At 39.3% G+C, this 12,892-nt stretch overlaps 1 protein-coding gene and 1 long non-coding RNA gene across 2 annotated transcripts in view; one reads left to right on the top strand and one right to left on the bottom strand.

Moving 5' to 3' along the window:
* LOC138853596 (uncharacterized) overlaps nt 1-12,892 on the top strand; it is a 208,327-nt gene that overhangs the window by 26,771 nt on the left and 168,664 nt on the right. The gene's annotated exons all lie outside the window — the stretch shown is intronic.
* LOC128693633 (serine proteinase stubble) overlaps nt 1-12,892 on the bottom strand; it is a 37,793-nt gene that overhangs the window by 24,279 nt on the left and 622 nt on the right. The gene's annotated exons all lie outside the window — the stretch shown is intronic.

Below are 12,892 nucleotides of genomic sequence, written 5' to 3'. Positions count from 1 at the left end.
ATAGAAGGAGCCATAATACATCGTAGCAGGTAGCGACGCTAATTGAATAATGAAGAGGAAGGGAAGGCAGTCATACAAGAAGCTGAGATAACTAGTATTTAATAGTTGGGAGGTGGGGATAGGGTAGCCTGGGAAGAAGTGAATACATGAACTCCCGGCGAACAACCTTTATATTGGAAGATATTTTGTTTTTACTGTCTTCTCTTACTTTTCAGGGGGATTAAAAGCACTCGATCTGAGGAACTAAAGCTACCCTTCATGCCCCTCTGATAAAATCTGACTACCTCTCTAGGAGCTGCTCGACCTCTGTGGGTTAGCAAATAACACACATTGCTGAACAGGCATTTATTGGGACAACTTTATGATTTTTATAAAGCTCAACATGGAGCGATACTTTATCCCCAAAATAGCTTGCAAAATGTGGGCATTATACTATCTGGATCCATTCTCAAGGTATCAATGCATGCCATGAATATAATGGAATTTTTCCATCCATTTAATCATTATATTCACCACTCCCATTAATTTCCACCATTCCTCACTGTCCACTAAATACCCAGCATAGTTATCGCAACGGTTTGGTCTTATCATTGTCTGTGGTGCACATCAGGTCACGCGTCGCTAGTTTAGCGGTCAAGATGCCGTAGTGATGTGAGATGGTCTATTGTCGGTGTGGGTCGTTATCGATCTCCGCTGGTGTTCTTACATGGGTGGGTGGCTACCAAGTGCTTCCTAACAAGTGATCTGGATCGACGTCTTGTATGTTAGTTTTAAGGGATCTTTTTTATATAGATTTGTAATATTTTTGTTAATGGTTCATTTTCTCGCAAATCATGTCAGTTTTTATTAACTTCTTTAGTGTTGCTTGGAATTCTGTTTTAAAGTGGTGTATTCTTCAGTAATTATTTTTTATATTAGATACGTTCCTAGCGTGGCGGGAGACGGAAAAAAAATTGATTTAATTATTGCAAATTTTATCTTATTAGAAATTTAGTCGCCTGAGAGGTATAGTTACTTTTGCGTTTTATTAAGATAATTAACACCAGAAAAAGAGGGTGTGAGTGAAATATATATATATATATATACATATATATATATATATATATATATATATTATTTATGTGTGTATGTGTGTCTGTTAAATTGCCATTTAAATCTACGGAAAGAGAGCTATGTTAGTGCTGTCCAGTATTTTATAACGAGTTCATCAAATATCTCTTTTTCCATTGGTCAACAGCCCTGCAATAAAAACAATTAAAATGCATTTTCGGATCCAGTTTTCTTCAGTTTACAACAGTATGCTTTTGTTCATGGTGCTGGTACCTTCTTGTTCATTTATGACAATGCGACTATCACGTCTCCACCTGTCAGCAAGAGTAGGCATCTTTAACGTTTTCAATTAATCCAGTTTCCAGGCCTTGTAGCTATTGTGGCTATCTTAATTTTTTTCTAACTTTTCCACGAGTTCTTTTTAAATGTGGGAACTACACAGAAGCTAGTTATTCCAATTTTGCCTAAAATATATTGTGTACAGTGTTTTAGCACCTCTTCATTCACATATTTGAAAGCTCTGTATTATTTACCTGGGTTAAGTATGAGTTTCTCACAATTTCGTATATATTTTATGACTGTGACAAAAAAAAGTCACAGACTAGTCATATTTCATTTCGCTTTCTTCCATGTATTTTATTATCTACATCAAATTTCATCATCATTCAATCCGTCCATTTGCTCAATTTATCATAGCTAACCTGTTGACATTTACAGTCTTTTTAAATTAAAATTTTTGCAGCATTGACAATTGACACCGATGATACAGTTACATAAAAGAACACTGTCGATTGTAACCTTAGATGACTAAATAAAGTAAAATAGTGACATTTGTCACCAGAAATGTCCCTAGTTACTTCATAGAAACTAATTTGATTGATAAACTTGGCACATAACATGCATTTCTTAAGGAAAACCCATCTAGATGCAATTTTCCAGCTGTTTACCTGGAGTTTACCTGGAGAGAGTTCCGGGGGTCAACGCCCCCGCGGCCCGGTCTGTGACCAGGCCGCCTGGTGGATCAGAGCCTGATCAACCAGGCTGTTGCTGCTGGCTGCACGCAAACCAACGTACGAGCCACAGCCCGGCTGATCAGGAACTGACTTTAGGTGCTTGTCCAGTGCCAGCTTGAAGACTGCCAGGGGTCTGTGGGTAATCCCCCTTATGTGTGCTGGGAGGCAGTTGAACAGTCTCGGGCCCCTGACACTTATTGTATGGTCTCTTAACGTGCTAGTGACACCCCTGCTTTTCATTGGGGGGATGGTGCATCGTCTGCTAAGTCTTTTGCTTTCGTAGTGAGTGATTTTCGTGTGCAAGTTCGGTACTAGTCCCTCTAGGATTTTCCAGGTGTATATAATCATGTATCTCTCCCTCCTGCGTTCCAGGGAATACAGGTTTAGGAACCTCAAGCGCTCCCAATAATTGAGGTGTTTTATCTCCGTTATGCGCGCCGTGAAAGTTCTCTGTACATTTTCTAGGTCGGCAATTTCACCTGCCTTGAAAGGTGCTGTTAGTGTGCAGCAATATTCCAGCCTAGATAGAACAAGTGACCTGAAGAGTGTCATCATGGGCTTGGTCTCCCTAGTTTTGAAGGTTCTCATTATCCATCCTGTCATTTTTCTAGCAGATGCGATTGATACAATGTTATGGTCCTTGAAGGTGAGATCCTCCGACATGATCACTCCCAGGTCTTTGACGTTGGTGTTTCGCTCTATTTTGTGGCCAGAATTTGTTTTGTACTCTGATGAAGATTTAATTTCCTCATGTTTACCATATCTGAGTAATTGAAATTTCTCTCGCTGTTACACAGAATCTAACAAGATTTTTACCTATACAGCCTAAACTCATAACACGCTAGATCCATTGCATACTATGCACCGGCCAATGAAGACTGATGCTTTCACAGCTGTTATATTTTAATCAGGGATAAGCGCTAAACCTGTAGGGATCTTAGAACGCCTGTGAAATGGGAGGCATTCAAATTTGATCAGATCAGGGGAAGATAAGTTCAGTTTCTTGGATCAAGAGCCCCTCACTAGCATCAATAATATAACATCTTTATTTCTACAAGTACATGTACAAGGTATACAGACCTAGCTCACATCAATGACATACTACTACATAGAAAGCCGTTTGCCATACAGAGCATTTTGGGCAAATTAGGTCAGTTTTGTCCCAGGATGCGACCCACACCAGTCTGCTAACACCCAAGTACCCATTTTATTGACGGCGAACATTGACAACCGGTGTAAGGAAACACGCCGGGTGTTTCTACACTTGCCGGGAATCGAACCCGGACCATTGTTGTGTGAAGCGAGAGCTCTAGCCTTCAGGCTACAATAATGAAAAATAATACTATACCAAATCGTTATTAAAAGTGCCAAAATGGGGCCTACACGCGCGCGCGCGCACAGACAGACAGAGACAGACAGACAGACAGACAGACACAGACAGACACAGACAGACACAGACAGACACAGACAGACACAGACAGACACAGACAGACACACACACACACACACACACACACACACACACACACACACACACACACACATCATTGAATATTCCAACTTCCTCCTAGATAAGATAAAGAAGCTGTAAAATTTTAAGGCCATTCAGAGGAGTCTGTCTCTACTTATCACACAGAAGCAAAATTTGGAAATGACCTATGTAACAATGTGCATAGGGCACCCACGCATGGAATTAGTCCCATGAATCTTGCCCATGACACATTACACCATAGTTGAAAATTTGAGCTCATCCATTAAGGCGTTCTCGAGTAATAAACGAAATTTTGTGAGCCAGCATGCGAAAACATTGTTGAAAATGTTCCAAACAATAGAAAACTTAAAATCACTGTAAAAACGTGAATTTATATTTTTTCCATTTTCTTTCTTCATTTAAGTTCCATTTAAATTTCTCTACAATCCTGTAAGACAAAAAAAAATTATTAAGAAAAAAAAAATGGCAAATTGGTACTCACACAGCCCATACACAAAAAATACTTCCAGTTAAGATACACCAGCATTTAGTTTTGGAAGCAGATCAAACGATAAATTTCTCTTTTTTCTTAGGCAGCAAATTAGTAAAATTAGCAAATTGAAATTTACACAGCACATTGAGCCCTCTGACTGTAAAAGTTTGAAGCCTACTTGTATTAAATATATGTTGTATCATCCTTGTTATATAATTCATCATCAATAATAAATTGAAGCCAATCAGAACATGCTTTAGGTATTGAATAAAAGTTAAAATCACTATTTATTCTGCAAAATTGGCAAACAGGGACTTATGGGACCCAATGACAACGTAATCCTTGTGATGAAACAAAACTTATGGTGAAAATTTAAAGCCGATCACATAAGTTGATCTCCAGTTATGGCATTGCTTCCAACGATTCCACATATTTTTACTATTTTACATCAGCAAATTTGCTGATGTGTAATTGTTAATGGGTACAGTCCTAGTGCTAAGATGCATCAGCCCATAATGCTGAAGCAGTTCAGAATTGGAAAACTTATTTTTGTTAACATGATTTAAAAGTAATCAAAATTTCACACAATTTTACATGCAAAGTGGTCAAATCTTCACCTAAACACTTGAATTTCACTCTTCGCTGTCGCCGAATTAGGAGGCATCTTTATCTGAAGATTGGTAGCTACCGAACTATAGGTTTTGGAAGTTATTCGGGCTATTCCAGGATGCTGGAAATGGGTTTAATAACTTTGATCATAAGGCAATACACAAATAACCCGCACATAAAAGAGAGAAGCTTACGACGACGTTTCGGTCCGACTTGGACCATTTACAAAGTCACACTAACCAGAAGTGGAGCAGGACGGGTATATATAGGCAGGAAGAGGTGGTGGTAGTAGTAGTAGTAAAAGAAAGGTATATAATACCGACAAGATAAAATTAAGACACATGCGCTACACCCGGGCACCCCCATCGTAGACGTTTAATGGTCCAAGTCGGACCGAAACGTCGTCGTAAGCTTCTCTCTTTTATGTGCGGGTTATTTGTATATCGTTCCAGTCACGGTATTGTGCCTTTTTTTGTTATTCATAAGGCAAGTGAACATGTTCAAGTTGCTCCATGACTATGATCTTCATTACCATACACTAACGTCGAAAATTTAAAACTGAGTTATGAGCGAAAAAAAATCGAAAAGGTAGTGAATAATAAGAAAATTTCAGCAACCACCTAATCATACCATTTCGGATATACCTAATAATAATAATAATAATAATAATAATAATAATAATAATCATAACGCTCCTGTCAATCTGAATGTATTTATCTCATATGACCTCTATCTTCAAACTTCGTGAATATACATTCTCAACATCTTCCTATTAGAAAAAGGTAAAAATATGTACCCTCCCCTCCCCAGTTAAAGATAAAAGAGAGTGACGATGCAGTATCTCTGGTGTTCGCTTCTATTGTTCGTTTTATCACAAGGTTTTGATACTGGTGAAGCGTTCTCGATCCAAGGATTTTATAGATACCCTTCCCATCCTTGGATTAAATCTGGTTACTTCCCATTCCTCAGAGGTTGTTTGACCCTTAAGAGTTCAGAACTTCCCCATGAATAAAATATTGTGGGGATATTTATGGTTAAAGGTTGATAAGAATGATTTGTGTACGTTTTTTTTTTTAATTTCTATTTCTACTTGTTTACCTTTTCTGTGTTAGTTTTTATTGCTAATAAGGTCTAGTAATATTAGTAGTAATAACGGTATTGATAATCACAGAAGTTATAAGATAAATATTGGTGTCCCTTTTAATTGCGGCAGTGTTTACATTTCGTGTTTTCCTGAGAATCTCATCACACACTCTCACCCTTCCTTTGACTATCTGTTTCCTTGGTGTGGGTAATTGCTCATCTATCCTATTACCGAGCTTGTAATCATGGCACCTAAACTGTAACTTGATTAAGGCCTGAGACGTCTCGGTACACCCTGTGACGAGCAGGTGTTGGCTTCCGTTCTCACCTCCGCTGAGTTCCCACGCCTGAACAGCTTTCATATTTGTCCTACACTGCTCAACATCTATTGTGAGGGCTGTCAAACCTGTCCTATATTGCTCCACACTTGTCGTAATCAGCTTTCACTTACTCTGAGGCCTCCCACAACTATCTTCCTGGCTTGAGCAGAGGTAGAGAGCAATGTTCACCGAAATGACTGGTATAATCGTCTGCTGTGGGTCGCATTTGGGGAGGATTTACTATGGACCCGAGTGAAAATGACCCACACTGCATGGCTTCATGGGTTATCCAGGGTTATTAATTCTCCTGGGTTACATAATTTAGTAAATTATAAGGTTTTTGAGTATTCTCATATGTGACTTGCTTGCATGCCTCAGCGCTGAACAACTCTAATCAATTTAATCATTCTCAGGAATTCGTTAATAATATATTCCGAGAGACTGTGAACGGCTGAAGTCCCTTGACTTGTATCTTGTATCTTTCTCCCCTGCGTTCCATCATAATATACACATGGAAAATCCAAGAGGGATTAGTCCCAAATCTGCACACGGAAATCACTCCCTACGAAAGCATGAGACTTGGCAGGCGGTGCAACATCCCCCAATGAAAAGAAATATCGCAATAAGTGTCAAGGGCCCAAGAGTGTTCAACTGCCTCCCAGCATGCATAAAATGGATTACCAATAGACCCCAGCTGTCTTCAATAAGCTGGACAGGCACCTGAAGTACTTGAGAAGCTGGGCTCTGGTTTGTACATCGGTTTGCGTGCAACCGGCAATAAAAGCCTAGTTGATCAGGCCCTGATCCACCGCGAGGCCTGGCATGGATCAGGTCGCGGGAGCGTTGACCCCCGGAATACCCTCCAGGTATACCCCGGGTATGAAGGAAGAGAAGACAAACTTCATAAAAAGCGGAGCTCGAAGTCAAGCATCGAGCATAACGAATTTTCAGTCCCTCTCTCTCTCTCTCTCTCTCTCTCTCTCTCTCTCTCTCTCTCTCTCTCTCTCTCTCTCACTGACAGACACACACACACTACCGCATGCCATCACAAAGACAACTGTAGCAAGAAAGAGAATACAAAAATCACTGAGAGAAATGCAGAGACATTGAAAAAGTCGAACAATGAGACAGAAACGACAGACAGGTACAAGTAGAATTCTACTTAGAGATAATGACTGATATTTAAGAATGCGCAGACTTGTGTGTAAGAAAGGATAATGACTGGTAAGAAAAAGACATAAGGGAGCCAAAATACTCGTATACAGACAAACGGCGGAGAAAGTTGATTATGAAACAGTTTGAGACTGGCCATGGTCAAGGACGCTGTGGCTCAGCGGGGTGGAACGGATACACACACACAAGATTACGACGCCGCTGGCTGATGCTTGGGGCAGATACGAAGGCATGTACTCGAATGTGCGAACATGTTGTCTTCCTGATGTACTTAATACCTCTTCTGTTGAGTGTATATGTGAAATTACTTATTTGTGATTACCTATTTGTAGTTACACGATCACATTAATGTTTGTGGTGCCTCGTCAACAATATTGTTTATAATTGAAATTTTCTCCCCCAGCAGCCGACTAATACCCAGGTAGCTTTTTTTACTGCAAAAAGAACAGGAGCAGCAGGTGTAAGGTAACTTGCTCATACCTCTCAGCCAAACTCATTAAAACTTAATGAAAAAAAATTTGGGCCTCTTTTGTTCTTCTCTTTCTTAGTAACAATGAACTCAGCATAAATGTTTTATTATTAAAATCTCATTAGTATCTCCAGATATGCAAAAGCAAGCGTCCTTATTATGGAACACAGGACAAATCTTCACCTAATCAGTTATTGAATATGATTACTATGTAGTGAATTTCTATTAGTCAGATTTTGCATACTAATAGCCTTTGTTATAAGAGTTGCAAGAATATGGAGAAAAATATTTAAACATCGTCCCTTTGTATTGAAACTGATTAGTCAGGCATACGAGATATAATCTGTGGAGATGTTCATGTTAATTCTCAGTGGAAATTGAAGGATGTGAGAAAGATAGGGGAAAATACAAAATGGAAAGGAGAATCGTGTGTGAGTGTATGTGTGAGTGTATGTGTGAGTGTATGTGTGAGTGTATGTGTGAGTGTATGTGTGAGTGTATGTGTGAGTGTATGTGTGAGTGTATGTGTGAGTGTATGTGTGAGTGTATGTGTGAGTGTATGTGTGAGTGTATGTGTGAGTGTATGTGTGAGTGTATGTGTGAGTGTGTGTGTGTGTGTGTGTGTGTGTGTGTGAGTGTGTGTGTGAGTGTGTGAGTGTATGAGTGAGTGTATGTGTGAGTGTATGTGTGAGTGTATGTGTGAGTGTATGTGTGAGTGTATGTGTGAGTGTATGTGTGAGTGTATGTGTGAGTGTGTGTGTGTGTGAGTGTGTGTGTGAGTGTGTGAGTGCATGTGTGAGTGCATGTGAGAGTGCATGTGAGAGTGCATGTGTGTGAGTGTGTGTTAGTTTCTCTCCAGATGACCTGCGCCTTTGCTAAGCAACTTAAAATAGTGAGGGTTCCATACATCACTTGACATGATTCACTCCTCCCTCAAAGGAGAAGCCTTGATGCAGTTGAAGGACATTTGATCCAAAGAATTTGTGCTTATCAAATTTGGTTATTTTCTATTGCCCAGGTGTATTGACCTATGCGAGTGTAGTGTTTCCCATTCAGAATAATTGCAGATTCCATGGAAATGAAGTGTCGTACACATGTACCCGATACCGCACTCCATGCCACATCATGAAAAATAAAACACTAAATAACAAAGTTATCAAATTCTTGATTTAAATTTCTCTCAATATATTATTTTTTTCTTGAATATTACTTGTGTTTTGAGTTTTTTTTCTCTTGAGCAAAGCAAAGGCTTCTCCATTTCTTTGGAACAGAAACAGAAAATGTAATTTAACAGCTCTGAGACTGACTTAACGAGTGGCAGTGATTTATCAAGCAGGGAACTGGTTTTCAATAGACTTTTCCCGTCTAAGATTCTTCTTCAAGAGGTGTCAGGATCTTGATTCATACAAGGAACTGGAGCTACTCTACCTCTGGATCAAACCTGATTTGTCATTCGTTGCCTAGGCAACATTGACAGTTTAAGGGAGATTGTCATTGGCATGACACTACAAGGAATGAAGCCGGGAAAGAGAATGTCCTGGAGGGTAGACGGGGAATATCCTGAAGTCTTAAGCATTCCAGAAAAAAATGGAATGGATTTTGTAGGATGGATTAGTATCACAAACTGTTTCAGGAAGCTTCCTTGCACACTATAACGTCTGAAATAAATTTAGCTTGTTACACAGCCTGCAACATACTGTCTTTCCATCTTAAAGTAACTTTACTAAGCAATCTCGCTAGAAGGGACTGAAAAAGTTGCAGCAGCAGGGCAGGTGAGTCTTCTCCACGTTCAAGCCTTTATAACGCTGGAGGACGAAAAAACTGAAAGCTCTTGTGGTAGAGGACCTTGGAGCAGGCCATCGTCTCTGGATGCTTCACTCCGCCTTATATGGCTACGACGCCGACGATTCAACGACCTTTGAACGTGACCTTTGCCCGTGGCCTCTGTAGGTGACCCCTGGACGTGTTATCTGTCCATGGTCCGTTGGCGCGGGATCTGTTCATAAGCCCTGTACACTGCCAGCGCCCGCGGCAAATGGATGTAGTATTGTCCGTGGATCTTGTAATTTTCTATCCAACTGGCTTCACCATTATGTCTAATACGATAGTTTTGTTCGGTTGCGTAATTTCGTAGCATGTGTGAAGCAGTTTTTGACCCACTAGACTTAGCTCTCATCCGATTACCTCAATAACTTACTCAAAGCATTCATCTGTCCTCCATACACCCCATAATACTTCCAAGACTTCAATAAACACAGAATTTGTCCAATAGCTTTCCATTCCTGTCACAGCATCCTCATTTTCCATATTGATCTTTAACTTCTCTCATAGGTGCAGTAATAATTACATAGGCCCTACAGTATTTTCATAGACATAACTTGTCTTTCTTACCGACTTTATAAACCGACTCTTTCTTAATGTTATAACTTATTTTAATTTTTTGCCAGCCGACTACTTGCATTGATCTCCAAGAGCATCACATCTACCGCATTAACAAGCAGAGCAGACACTATAAGTGCTACGACCCGTGGCGAAGCTGCAAACACGTCTCTCTCGTAGGCAGCAGCAAAACCTAGCTCAGCTTTTGTTAATATGATTGAGGAAGATTAAGTAGTTTTATAATTATCGATGGAGATTTTGCAGTTTATATACGCGTTGGACAGCCTGTGAAATCATATAGGAGAAGAGAAAATCTAAGGTCCATTAAATGATATGCGAGACAACGTTAAATATGTAACATTTATATTGGCCACAAAAAAAATGCTAAAAGGAATAACATAGAAATAGAAATCTTTTTTTTTAGTATCACCTTATGTGGCCTGGTGAATGGCCGAATTAAAAAAAAAAAAAGCAATGAAATTCGAACGAAGCAGCAAACACCAGCAATCGTGAATCACTGCATTTTGTGTGTGAGACAGCTTGCCAGACACTTTTTTTGATACACTAGCTTAAATATAACTGCAGCGTGAGACAACCCTATTCTATACGAGGGTTATATTCAGTGGCGCTGGAGGCGTTACGGGGAGGGGCAGAGTTTTAGGTTGTGGTGTGGACGTTTGTCGCTCTGGGATGGACACGCATGGCCAAGGGCAATAAGAGCAAAACCTTGACGGTACCTCCACAGCACTTACTGCTCACCACACCTCCCTCTTGCGTGTGTGTGGAAAAGATGGTGTCGTGTAGTATACTTCATGGCCTGATTGTATGTGTATGGTTCGGGGCGAGTGGCAAGCGATTGCTTTGAAGGTATTACAGTGCGTGTGACTGAGCTGAAAATTCGGAAACGAGCATAGCTCTGGTCATTTAAATGTAAACATATAGGGAAATGGGTCTGCCGCTCACCCTTCCCCCTCTCTCTCTCTTTCTCGCGCGCGCACACAGAGTTAACCAGATGTGAGAACAAACTTCCTCTGAGAGAGTGTAGTGTGTGGAAGTAAATATTATAAGAGTGTAAGTTCAAATATGATAAAATTCTTGAAATTAGGAGTAATTACACCAGTGAAGAGTCGGGGCCCATAAAACGGTTTATTCTCCGCCAACTCGCATAGGTATGTGTGTACTGGTGATGTGACATACGTTTATGCGAGAACACCTAAAGATTGATACCATGAAAACCCACACGAGATAAAAATCATTACGCGAAAACAAGGGAGAATGACATGAAATAAATATATATAAAGTTCTTAAATGAACAGAAAAGGAAAAGACGTAATACTAAATGTGAGTGAAGCCACAAAAAAGAGGTTCACATATTGGTGGAGTGCAGTTTTATCTAGCAGAAGTGTTAGGATTTTATCAACAGCTTCAGAGTAGTGAATACTTAGAGGATATTAGAGAAAGCAGAAACAGCTTTAAACAGATTACATAATTTAGAAACTCGGATATTCCACTTAATGTACAATGAAACCATACCACGGGCGGGGTTAGAACCAGCGAACAGAATGTCTCAAAACTCCAGACCGCCGCGTTAGCCACTGGGCTAACGCGACGGGCTGGAGTTTTACGACTCTCTGATCGCGGGTTCTAACCCCGCCCGTGATATGGTTTGTTTGTAATCGTGTCATTGCGATTTCGTGAGTCATGTACAATGAGCTTAAACTCAAAACACACAAATTAAACTAGATAGTCCGACACGCGTGCACACACGCCTTCGCATACGCATCCCCGATCTCAAACATGTGCACAACACACCCACCCACTGTACACACATTCAACTACACATTCCAAGAAGAATTATCTAGTCTAAACATGCCGCCACATCCTGGGCTGCTTGCTTGCATCTCGCCTATCGAAACACTCGGAGTAAGGACCTTCTTTCCTCACTCATTGTCAAGTCCCAGTTGAGCACTGCTTCAGAATATTGTTTGGAAGGGCATACTGCAGACCTACCCTGCACCATTCAATGTAAGGTGGTTCTGGAGATGTGTTCAAGGCAATTCCGTGAAGGACCTTACGTCAGGTGTCAGTGACAGCTGTTTTTTTTATGATGACGGACTCATTACATCTCCAATCCAAAAAAAAAAACAATTACAAACGTAAGTAATCTTCTTACATAAACTGCAAACAGAAACAATATAGGTAACACAAATATTCTGTTATTGCTTGTAGTGTTACTGATTAGCTGAATAAAGTTAATACAGTTGTATGTGGTGTGTGTGTTTGTGTGTGTTTGTGTGTTTGTGTGTGTTTGTGTGTTTGTGTGTGTGTGTGTTTGTGTGTGTTTGTGTGTGTGTGTGTGTGTCTTGCCGAATAGGTAAAACTGGTCATTTAGCAAGAACTCGTTTAAAATTAAGTAGATTCTAATATTTTCTCTTATATGAAAAAATATATATTTAATCGTATATGTTAATGTAAAAAATAATAAGTTTTGTACTAAAAGAACCTTAGAAAAGTTACCTAACCTTATTATAACAAGCACAAATTAATTTATTAATTAATTTATTATATATATATATATATATATATATATATATATATATATATATATATATATATATATATATATATATATATATATATGTCGTGCCAAATATGTAAAACTGGTCAATTAACAAGAACTCATTTAAAATTAAGACCTTTATAAAATTTTCTCTTATACGTTTAAAGAAATTTTTTTTCATTAATGTTAATATAAATTTTTTAATTTTTCTCCAAAAGAATCTTAGAAAACTTACCTAACCTTATTATAACAAGAACAATTTATTTTAGCCT

Source organism: Cherax quadricarinatus, chromosome 34 (assembly GCF_038502225.1).
Source record: "Cherax quadricarinatus isolate ZL_2023a chromosome 34, ASM3850222v1, whole genome shotgun sequence".
Classification (NCBI taxonomy): Eukaryota; Metazoa; Arthropoda; class Malacostraca; order Decapoda; family Parastacidae; genus Cherax; species Cherax quadricarinatus.
Note: the sequence above shows the minus strand (reverse complement) of the source record. Positions and strands in the feature narration are given on the sequence as shown.